Below are 9,876 nucleotides of genomic sequence, written 5' to 3'. Positions count from 1 at the left end.
GTTTTCCTTCTGACAGTCTGGCCCCCCTGCTGTAGGTCTGCTGAGGTTCACTCCAGGCCCTGCTTGCCTGGGGTTCACCTGAAGCAGCTGCTGAACAGCAAAGGTTGTCACCAGTTTTCTTCTTCTGCTATCTTTGTCCCAGAAGGATACCCGCCTAGTGTCAATCTGATCTCTCTTTTATGAGGTGTCTTTTTGGATATATAGGGGTGAGGGAGCTGCTTGAGGAGATGGTCTCATCTTTATAAGAGCTCAAATGGTGAGCTGCGAGCTCTGTTGTTCATTCAGAGCTGCTGGGCAGGTACTTTTAGGTCTGCTGCAGCAGAACTCATAAATTGCTTTTTGTTCCCAGGTGCTCTGTCCCAGGGATTTAGGGCTTTATTTATGAGTTTCCGTTATCCTGCCGCCGCCTTTTTTTTTTTTTTTTTTCTTCAGACCTGCCCAGCCCAGCAAGGAGGCAGCCTAGTCACTGTTGGCCTATAGCAGCTTTGCTGAGCTGCTGTGGGCTGCGCCCCGCTGCCGAGTGAACTTCCCTGCAGTCCTGTTTATATGGGTGTAGTTAGAACTGCTTTGGCGATGGTGGCCCGCCTTTGTTGGGGCGGAGTCTCTGCTGTGGCGGGTTGCCTTGGCAAGGGCGGGCTGCCTCGGTAATGGCTGACGCCCCTCCCCCACAGAGCTGGACTGTCCTGGGTTCAGCTGCGCTTGCTGTGAAACTCTCAATTTAGAGTTTCTGGTTGCTGTTCTTTTGTGAGGGTGAGACCAGCCAAGCCTGATCGCCTGGCTCCCTGCCTCAGAGCCTTTTTTAAGTTGGTGTTCCAGTCGCCTGTTGAAGAGGCGCCGGGGTCTGTTTGTTTTCCCCTGCAGCCACTCACTGCGCTGGCTTAAACAGCGGCACTGAGGTTTGTGGCGCTTTTTTTTTTCTTTTTTTTGCCCTGGAATCTCCTGTCCCGGTTCTCTGCTCAGTCCCCTTTTTGAACCAGTGTATGGGCAACTTCCCGTGGCTCCAATCGCCAGCCTAAAGGGCCCCCGGACCAGTGTATTTTGTACGGAGAACTGCGGCTCTGGGGCGCCGACAAAGCAGCCGCGAGGGGCAAAGCAGCCGCGCTGGCCGGGGCTGGCCGGCACAGCCGCGCTGGCCGAAACAGCCACGCTGGCGACCGTGGAGCACCTCTGCCCGGGAGTTTCCTAGTCTGTGGGCAATAAAAACCCGGCGTGCACTCACCCTCTGCGCTTTCACTGGGAGCTGCAATCCTGAGCTGTTCCTAAACGTCCATCTTGGATCAGTCCCTGTAGGTGATTCTTATAGGTTTTAGATATTAATATCTTATCAAATAGATTGGTTTGCAAATATTTTCTCCCATTCTATAGGTTGCAATTTCACTCTGCTGACTGTTTTCTTTGTTATATAAAATTTTTAGTCTGGGGTAGTCCAACTAGTCTAATTTTGGGTTAACAAAAAGAAGAAAATCCTGTGCTTGTGGTGTCAAAAAAAAAAAAAAAAATCATTGCCAAGACCAGTGTTAAGAAGTTTTTCCCCTGTGTTTTCTCCAAGAAGTTTTACAGTGTCAGAACTTACATTTACGTCTTCAAACCATTTTGAGTTGATTTTTGTGAATGATATAAAATAGAGATCCCATTTTATTGCTTTGCAGGTAGGTATCTAGTTTTTTCAGCACCATTTTTGAAATGACTATCCTTTTCCCATTGTGTATTCTGGACACACTTGTGGAGGACTAGTTGACCATATATGCACGTGCTTATTTTTGGGTGCTCTATTCGGTTGCATTGGTCTATGTGTCTGGCTTTATGCCAGTATCCCTCTGTTTTGATTACTCTAGCTTTGAAATCAAGAAGGGTGTTATCTTCAGCATTGTTCTTTTTTCTCAAATCACTTTGTCTATTTGGGATCTTTTTTGTTTCACATTAATTTTATAATTGTTTTTTTTTCTATTTCTGTAAAACAAGTCTTTTGAATTTTGATAGAAATTGCATTGAATCTGTAGATCACTTTGAGTAGTATAAACATTTAGACAATATTAAGTCTCCCAATCTAGAAACAGGAGATATCTTTTCATTTGTTTGTATCTACTCTGATTTTCATGTTTTATAGCTTTCAGTATGCCAGTGTTTCACTTCCTTGCTTATTTCTAAATATTTTATGTGTTTATGTTATTATACATTGTATTATTTTGTTAATCTCCTTTTTGGATGGTTCATTTTTAATACATAGAAATACTGGTAATTTTTGAATGGTGATTTTGCTGAATTTGTATATTAGTCGAATAGTTTTAAGGTTTTTCTTGTGCGGTGTCTTCAGGGTTTTCTATATGTAACAGCATGTCTTCTGCAAAAAAAAGACAATATTGCTTCTGAATATGGAAATCATTCAAACATATATTGACAGATAAACAGATTTTTAAAAAGTGGTATATACATTTAGTGGAATATTACTCAGCAATTAGAAAATGGAGGAAGCTCTAAATCTTATGAAAATGTGAATGAACCTAGAGGACATTGTGCTAAGTGAAATAACCAGTCACAGAAGGATAAATACTGGATGACTACACTTATATGAGGTATCTAAAATAGTCAAAACTCACAGAAGCAGAGAATAGAGTGGTGGTTGCCAGGTGTTTGGGGAAAAAGGAAGTGTGAAATTATTGCTTGGTGGGTACAAAGTTTCACTTTTCCAAGATGGGTAAGTTCTAGGTATCTTCTATATAACATAGAATCTATAGTTAATAAAATATTGTGCATTTAATTTTTGTGTGTGTGCATGTGGGTAAGATAGAAGTCCAATTTCATTCTTTTGGGGGTGGACATCCAATTTTCCCCACACTATTTGTTGGAGAAACTATTCAACAACTTCAACCCTGTCACCTATCCTGTTTGTTAAAAGTTGAGATCTCATGTTGCATTCTTACCACCAACACACACACACATACAGGGAGAAGAACATGGGGATAAATTTAAGATGATTAATATGTTTAATACCTTGATTGTATGACAATATCATGTACACATGCATATGTGCAAACTCATAAAAATGTGTACATTAAATATGTGCAGTTTGTGTGTATCAGTTATACCTCAACAGCAAGTTTAAAAGCTATGGTATAGTATGAGCAAAAATATATTATAAGTTTGGTCATATAATGCTACATTAAAAACTACATGGTGGAATAAGAATGATCTGTTGAACTGCTTCTTGGGATTCTGTAGGTAGGCTGGAAGATTCCTATTGTTGATTTCTCTTAGCCTACTCATGTGTCTGCATTTAACAAAAGGGTTGCATAGACTGGATAGCCTAAGATGTTTTCACTCACATGCTTGGCAGTTGGCTGGGACATGTTCATTCTACTCTGTGTGGCCTCTCTTCTATGCTGGGCTAAACTGTCTTCCTATATTGACATTTAATTTTAGCATTCTAAGGGGTAAAGGTATAATTTGAAAGACCTCTGTGGCCTAGGCTCCAGAACTTGTCATTTCTACTACATTGTATTGATCAAAACAATTCACAAAAAATACCCTAGATTCAAGGAGTAGGGAAAAGTCCTTATCTATTGATGGGAGAAGTTGCAATAAAACTATGGCATTATTTAATCTACTACAGTCTGCCTTCTCATCACAATTATTTATATACCCCCTATATGGAAAATGTGTTCACCTTTCCAAATATCCCCAAAGTCTCAGAAACTCATAGCATCATGCTTGAGGATTTTAATCTTCTAACCTGCATTAGGTCTGGGCGACGCTTCTCAGATGTAAGTTCTCTGATGTTATTTATCTTGAGAGATCTGTGAAATAAAAAGACAAGATATCTGGCTTCCCATCCCCTAACATATAATGGTGAAACAGGAACAGAACTACAGTCTGTCATGTTAGACATTGTCATTTTTTTAAAATGCAGGGTGAAAAGGAAGAATATAGCAGTCAGTGGCCTACCCCATTCCAGCTCTTCTGAAATTTAGCTGGGCATGTGCCATCAGCTCTCTCTACTCTTAGAACAGGAAACAATACTTGAGGATGATTTATTTTTTCCTCAGTTCTTGGTTCTGTTCTCTGGGCTTTGGGCTTATGACCTACGGCAACGGCTCAGCCCTCTAGAGACATTCTTCCTTTTAAAAAACAAGATATGGCTTATGTTTGAAGTTGGGTAGTTTTTCCAGAATCATCTGTTCATTTTGATCTGTCACTATTTCTTTTATCTCAAGTTGATAATGTTTTTGTTGTACCTTTATCTTCTAATCTTCTAGTTTACAATGACATTTCCTCCATGATCCAAAAATTACATCCATAATTTATATTGAGGCAGATCTTTTTCTACTTGAGCAGTGTGTGAAAATTTTAAGGTATAATGCCTTGCTATGGTTTCAATGTGTCCGTCCAAAATTCAGGTGTTGCCAATATGATAGTATTAATATGTGGGGTCGAAAAGAAGTGATTATGCTATGAGGGCTCCTCTCTTGTTAATGAGATTAAGGCCTTGCTAAAAGAGCCTTCACTCAGCATTTGCTTAGTTTGCTCTTCTGCTCTTCTGCTATGTAAGGATATAGCAAGAAGACCATCACTGGATGCTTTTGCCTTGATTCTGGACTTCCCAGTTTCTAGCACCATGAGAAATGAATTTCTGGTATAGTAGTACCAAAAACAACAAGAACAAAAACCACAGGCAAACAAACAAAAACTAACACACATCCTTATGATTCTATGATTCTCATAATAACTTTTTTTTTTCAGTTGAAGGAAAAGGTTCAGGGTCTACTAAGTAGGAATCTTAATTTTCTAAATTGATCTTAACAGCATGAAGCCATTTTTTATTTTGAAGTATCTCTTATGAAGAAAAATAGAGAAGAGAAACAGGTTTATTTTCCAAGCCAGAATATGTAATGAGTCTTCTGAAAATTTCCCTTCCTCCTTGAATTTCAGTTTATCTCTGCATTCTCATATGTTATCATATAAAGTTGTCAGATGCCAGTTTACAGTTTTGACATCTTATGTGCAAATTCCCTTGGGCAGATTCACAAATTTACTGGGTACATTTCTTATCTTGTAAGTGTTTCAGGTGGCATTATTGTAAATTATTCTTCTATTACATGTTACAGGTCACCTTTTCTCAAGCCTTCAATAGCAATAGATACTCTGAATCCACTTACTTTCTCTTTGATACTTTTGTAGTCTCTTTCTACTACCTACTCCCCAAACCAAGGCCATATATTTTAGACTTTGTAATGGCAGCAACCTATTTTTAGGGACAAACTTCTATATCAATTATTGTTGCAAAACACTCTACCTCAAGCTAAGTGGTTTAAGACTACAATTATATATTGATTCTCAGGATTCTTTGCCTTATCTCGGTGTGTCCTCTGCACTTTTGGCTTGGTAGAAGGTGTATTGTAGCTTCAGTACATCTTCAAGAATTAGCTCTGATTCTCTTTCTTTAATAGGCTGGACTAGATCCTTACATGCTGTTTCAGGATAATAGTTCTAACATGGTAAAGGTGAAAGTTGCAAGGTCTTTTGAGGGCTAGGTTCCAGAATTCAAGTATATTCTATGGGTTAAAGTAAATCACAAGGTCAACATAAATTTAAGATAATGGAGAAATAGGCCAGGTTCGTGCCTATAATTCCAGCAAGTTGGGAGGCCAAGGCGGATGGATCAACTGAGGTCAGGAGTTCAAGACCAGCCTGATAACGTGGTGAAACCCCATTTCTACCAAAAATACAATAAATTAGCTGGGTGTGGTGGTGCGCACATGTAATCTCAGCTACTCAGGAGGCTGAGGCAGGAGAATCTCTTGAATCCGGGAGGCGGAGGTTTCAGTGAGCCAAGATCGCACCATCGCACTCCAGCTTGGCCAACAAGAGAGAAACTTTGTCAATAAAAGAGAATGGAAAAATAGACTCTATCTCTGGATAGGGGGCACAGCCAATGCAAAAGACTATACAAACTGAAAAATACTTTGTGCTTATTCAGAGGAAACATTTGGAGCTAACTGCCCAAGTTCAAATTCTGGCTCCATTAATCATGGTACTACTGTATTCTTGGATTAATTTCTTAGTTTCTTTCTGGCTTAGTTTTATCATCTCTAAAATAGAACTAATAATTCTACCTGCCTCATATGGTTATTATTGTGGATTAAATGTGAAACTGTATGTAAAGTGTTTACAACAGGGCCTGATATACTGTAAACACTCTGAAAATGCTTACTCGTTTTATTCCACTTGTTGCTTCCACTTCATTATCTCCCATTCAGTCTTGATTCTTTTGTAGTAATGCTGCTCCTACTATTTTGCTGAGTCAGATTCTGTAAAGGTCATCAGTCATCCCCAGATATGTTGAGCTGCTTTATCATAAGTTGTTAATAATACTCTATTCCTCTGGAAGCATTTACTAATGTTCCTGACTGCTCTATAGCAGGACCTTCCAAGGCCTCCTGTTTCTCTTCCTACCCTCTCATTTTAATTGTTCCCCAACGTTCTATCCTTTTGTCCATTTTCCTCCTTTGTTCTCTCTCACTGGCCAATCTCATCTAGCCCCATTGTTGAAATAATCAACACATATTAATATCATGTAAATATCTATCTTTCTCAATATTACTTCAATTTCTAGCTGTTCACTTGGTATCTCAGCCAATATGATATTCAAATCCACTAAAAATTTGGTGTTAAACTATATTGCATTCTGTAATCCAGTCATGAGAATCTGCATAGTCATCAATGCTATCACCCAAAGTTGAAAAATCTTGTTTACTTTTTTCCTGTTACTCATTCTATACAGCTGCCTAGTCCACATCCAAAACATCAGTCATGGTAACGTTTCTCCATTGGACTATTAGACCCCATCATTGGTCTTTCCATCAACACCAATGACTCATCTTCCCCTCTGTTGCTTCAGTTATTTGTGTATATACCTCTACTTGAAAGTTTTTATTAAAATTCATTGATTGTACAGTTAAGATGAAAAACTGGGCCAGGTGCAGAGGCTCATGCCTGTAATCTCAGCACTTTGGGAGGCTGAGGCAGATGTATCACGAGGTCAATAGTCCGAGACCAGCCTGGCCAACATAGTAAAACCCTGTCTCTACTAAAAATACAAAAGTTAGCAGTGTGTGGTGGTGGCGCCTGTAGTCCCAGATACTTGTGAGGCTGAAGCAGGAGAATCACTTTAACCTGGGAGGCAGAGGTTGCAGTGAGCTGAGATCACGCCATTGCATTCCAGCCTGGGCAACAAGAGCAAAACTCTGTCTCAAAAAAAAAGATGAAAAACTGGCCAGGTGCAATGTCTCATGCCTGTAATCCCACACTTTGGGAGGTGGAGGTAGGAGGATTGCTTGAGCCCAGGAGTTTGAGACCAATCTGGGCAACATGGTGAAACCTAGTCTATACAAAAAAACATACAAAAAATTAGCTGGATGTGGTGGTGAACTCCAGTAGTCCCAGCTACACAGCAGGCTGAGGTGGGAGGCTCACCTGAGCCCAGGGATATCAAGGCTGCAGTGAGCCATGATTACTCCATCGCACTCCAGCCTGGGCAACAGAGGGAGACTCTGTCTCAAACAAACAAATAAAAAAGTTGAAAACCCTTGGGGGAAATTAAATCTCCTTCATGGTCTGTCCTCACCTACGTTGCAACACTCTTTCTCTACTCGCGTCCCTTCCCCTCTGTCTTTATTCTAGTGGGATAGGTATATACATGCCCAGCTCTGATTGTTTCTAATATTGTCTCAGTCCCAAGTTTCTTTCATTTTTTACTCTTTATTCTATTCTGCCTGAAATATATTTCTCTGCCTCCTGCACTTCTTCTTTGAGTGTGTGCAGATTAAATATCACACAATAGAGTGTAAACTCCCTGAGAGTAGGAGAATTTTTAATACACTTTTGTGCACATGACACCTAGCAATGTGTTTGTCTTGTAGCATGCTTGAACACTGGATTTTAAGTGGGTGAAAAACTCTTGGTAGAGAGTCCTTTTATCCTCAGTGGTCATTTGTTTCCCCTCTTTATTCTCAAAGCACTTCATGCTTCTTTCAAAGTTTTTATGGTTGCTTACTTGAATTATAGTTAGCAAAGAATATTCTGTCTTATCCACTAACTTCTGATTTTTTCCATGGGCAGAGGCTGAGTTTTACTCATCCTGACATTGCAGTGTTTAGTATATAACGCCGCACACGTATTGCTGAAGAAATGAGTGAATGACCTGCCAGCCACATGTCCTGGAGTTCACCAATTATTTCTTTGGTCACTGAGTTGCTGGCCACCACAGCGACCAGCACCTCAGTCATAATCCTTATGATGTTCTTCTCTTTCAATCACTGATAATAAGAAAGCATTAAAATAAATACATAAAAATATTAAATAATTGAATTTTATAGAAAATAGTGTTTGAGTACATGTGGTAATAATAACAGAAGTAGTAAGTTAATTAATAAGTCAGTGCCAAAATCAAAAAGCACATAACTGAATGTGTGAAGTAGTAATTTATTTTATGTGAAAATACTAAAAATATATGGAAATATTTAATAATAGTATTATTTCGAGGTGTTGGAACAATAATTATAAAACTAAAATCAAAATAATGTATCTAGCCTTGCAAACTGAAGCTCTTGATATACGTATTAATTGAATATAATTTTAAAAACATTAAGGGCTGAAATTGCACATTTAGAATATTGCGTAATTTCATTCAGCCTTCTTTTAATGTGGAAATCAATGAAAACAAATGTTAAACTTATGTATAAAAAAAGAAATTTAAGCAGAATGCTTTTGTTTTAATCTCAGAAAATGTGTTCTCATAGTGTTCTCATTGGGAATACGATAACTGTATTTGTATAATCTTGAAAAGAAAGAAATGGGTGATGGTCAAAAAACTCTCTTGATAGTTGGGCACTGTTAATTTAAAAGCAGGAAGTCAGGGATTAAAGTTAATGAGGGGGTGAGCTTCCATAAAATGTAGCTAAACTGTTTAACACAAAAGCTGGTAGAAATATGGAAAGAGCGTACTAGAGGGAGCAATAGAAGAAAAGGCTGTAAATCAGTCTATAAAAAAGAAAAGAGCAAAAACAGAACACCCTTTTAGAGGAAATGAGAATCACATAGTTTCATCATTTGATAGATTAGAGCAATCAAAGGGAAGGGAATTGCCAAATTCAGTCATTTGATAGATTGGAGGAATCACAATAAAGACATAAAGGTAAATTTGTATTTCTCATGAGGACAATTAAAGTGGATTATTAGGTACTCCCATGGCTGTTAAATATTATGTTGACTTTAATTTTTCCCTGGGTGCCTGAGAATGTGTCTTTTCTGATCATAGAAGGAGCGAAGTTACTTCTAGTCCTTTTTTTTCAGACTGCCTGGAAGTCAAAACTGTATTACTCTCTAGGAGCAAAAAGCCATTTTCAGAGTTAGTAGTTGCTACAGCAGTAATAAAATTTTCACTACCCACATAGAGTAAATTGAGTCGAAGTTGGACAAGACCCTCAGGTAGAAGTAGTGAAGTAATCTGCAAAAAGAATCATTTCATTTCATTTCTTTTTTATTTATGCAGTTATTTAATAAATATCACATGCCTAGTGGGAAGTTAGTTTAGCCTGTCATAATTCAGTGGTTAAGTGTTAACATTGAATATAGTCAAGAGCTTGAAAAACCAGAGATTTTCAAGATTATCAGGGTTCTTGAAAGATTTTCAAGTCCTTATCTGGGCTTTTCACAGGAGCTTTTTAACATCAGTAATATTTTAAAGGTATCCTTCTATAGCACATATAAGATGCATTTATGCAGCATCAAAACATGTTTCAGTCAATTCTAATTATACTTTGTTTTAAACTGGCTGGTCTTGTGTAATGAATATAATTTACATAGAATGTGTAGGAAGCA

At 38.4% G+C, this 9,876-nt stretch overlaps 1 pseudogene; it reads left to right on the top strand.

Moving 5' to 3' along the window:
• The first annotated feature begins 573 nt into the window (after positions 1–573).
• The window catches only part of LOC116549107, a 69,502-nt pseudogene continuing 60,199 nt past the window's right edge, over positions 574–9,876 (top strand).

Source organism: Sapajus apella, unplaced genomic scaffold (genome assembly GCF_009761245.1).
Source record: "Sapajus apella isolate SASKATOON/1434 unplaced genomic scaffold, GSC_monkey_1.0 scaffold6, whole genome shotgun sequence".
Classification (NCBI taxonomy): domain Eukaryota; kingdom Metazoa; phylum Chordata; class Mammalia; order Primates; family Cebidae; genus Sapajus; species Sapajus apella.
Note: the sequence above shows the minus strand (reverse complement) of the source record. Positions and strands in the feature narration are given on the sequence as shown.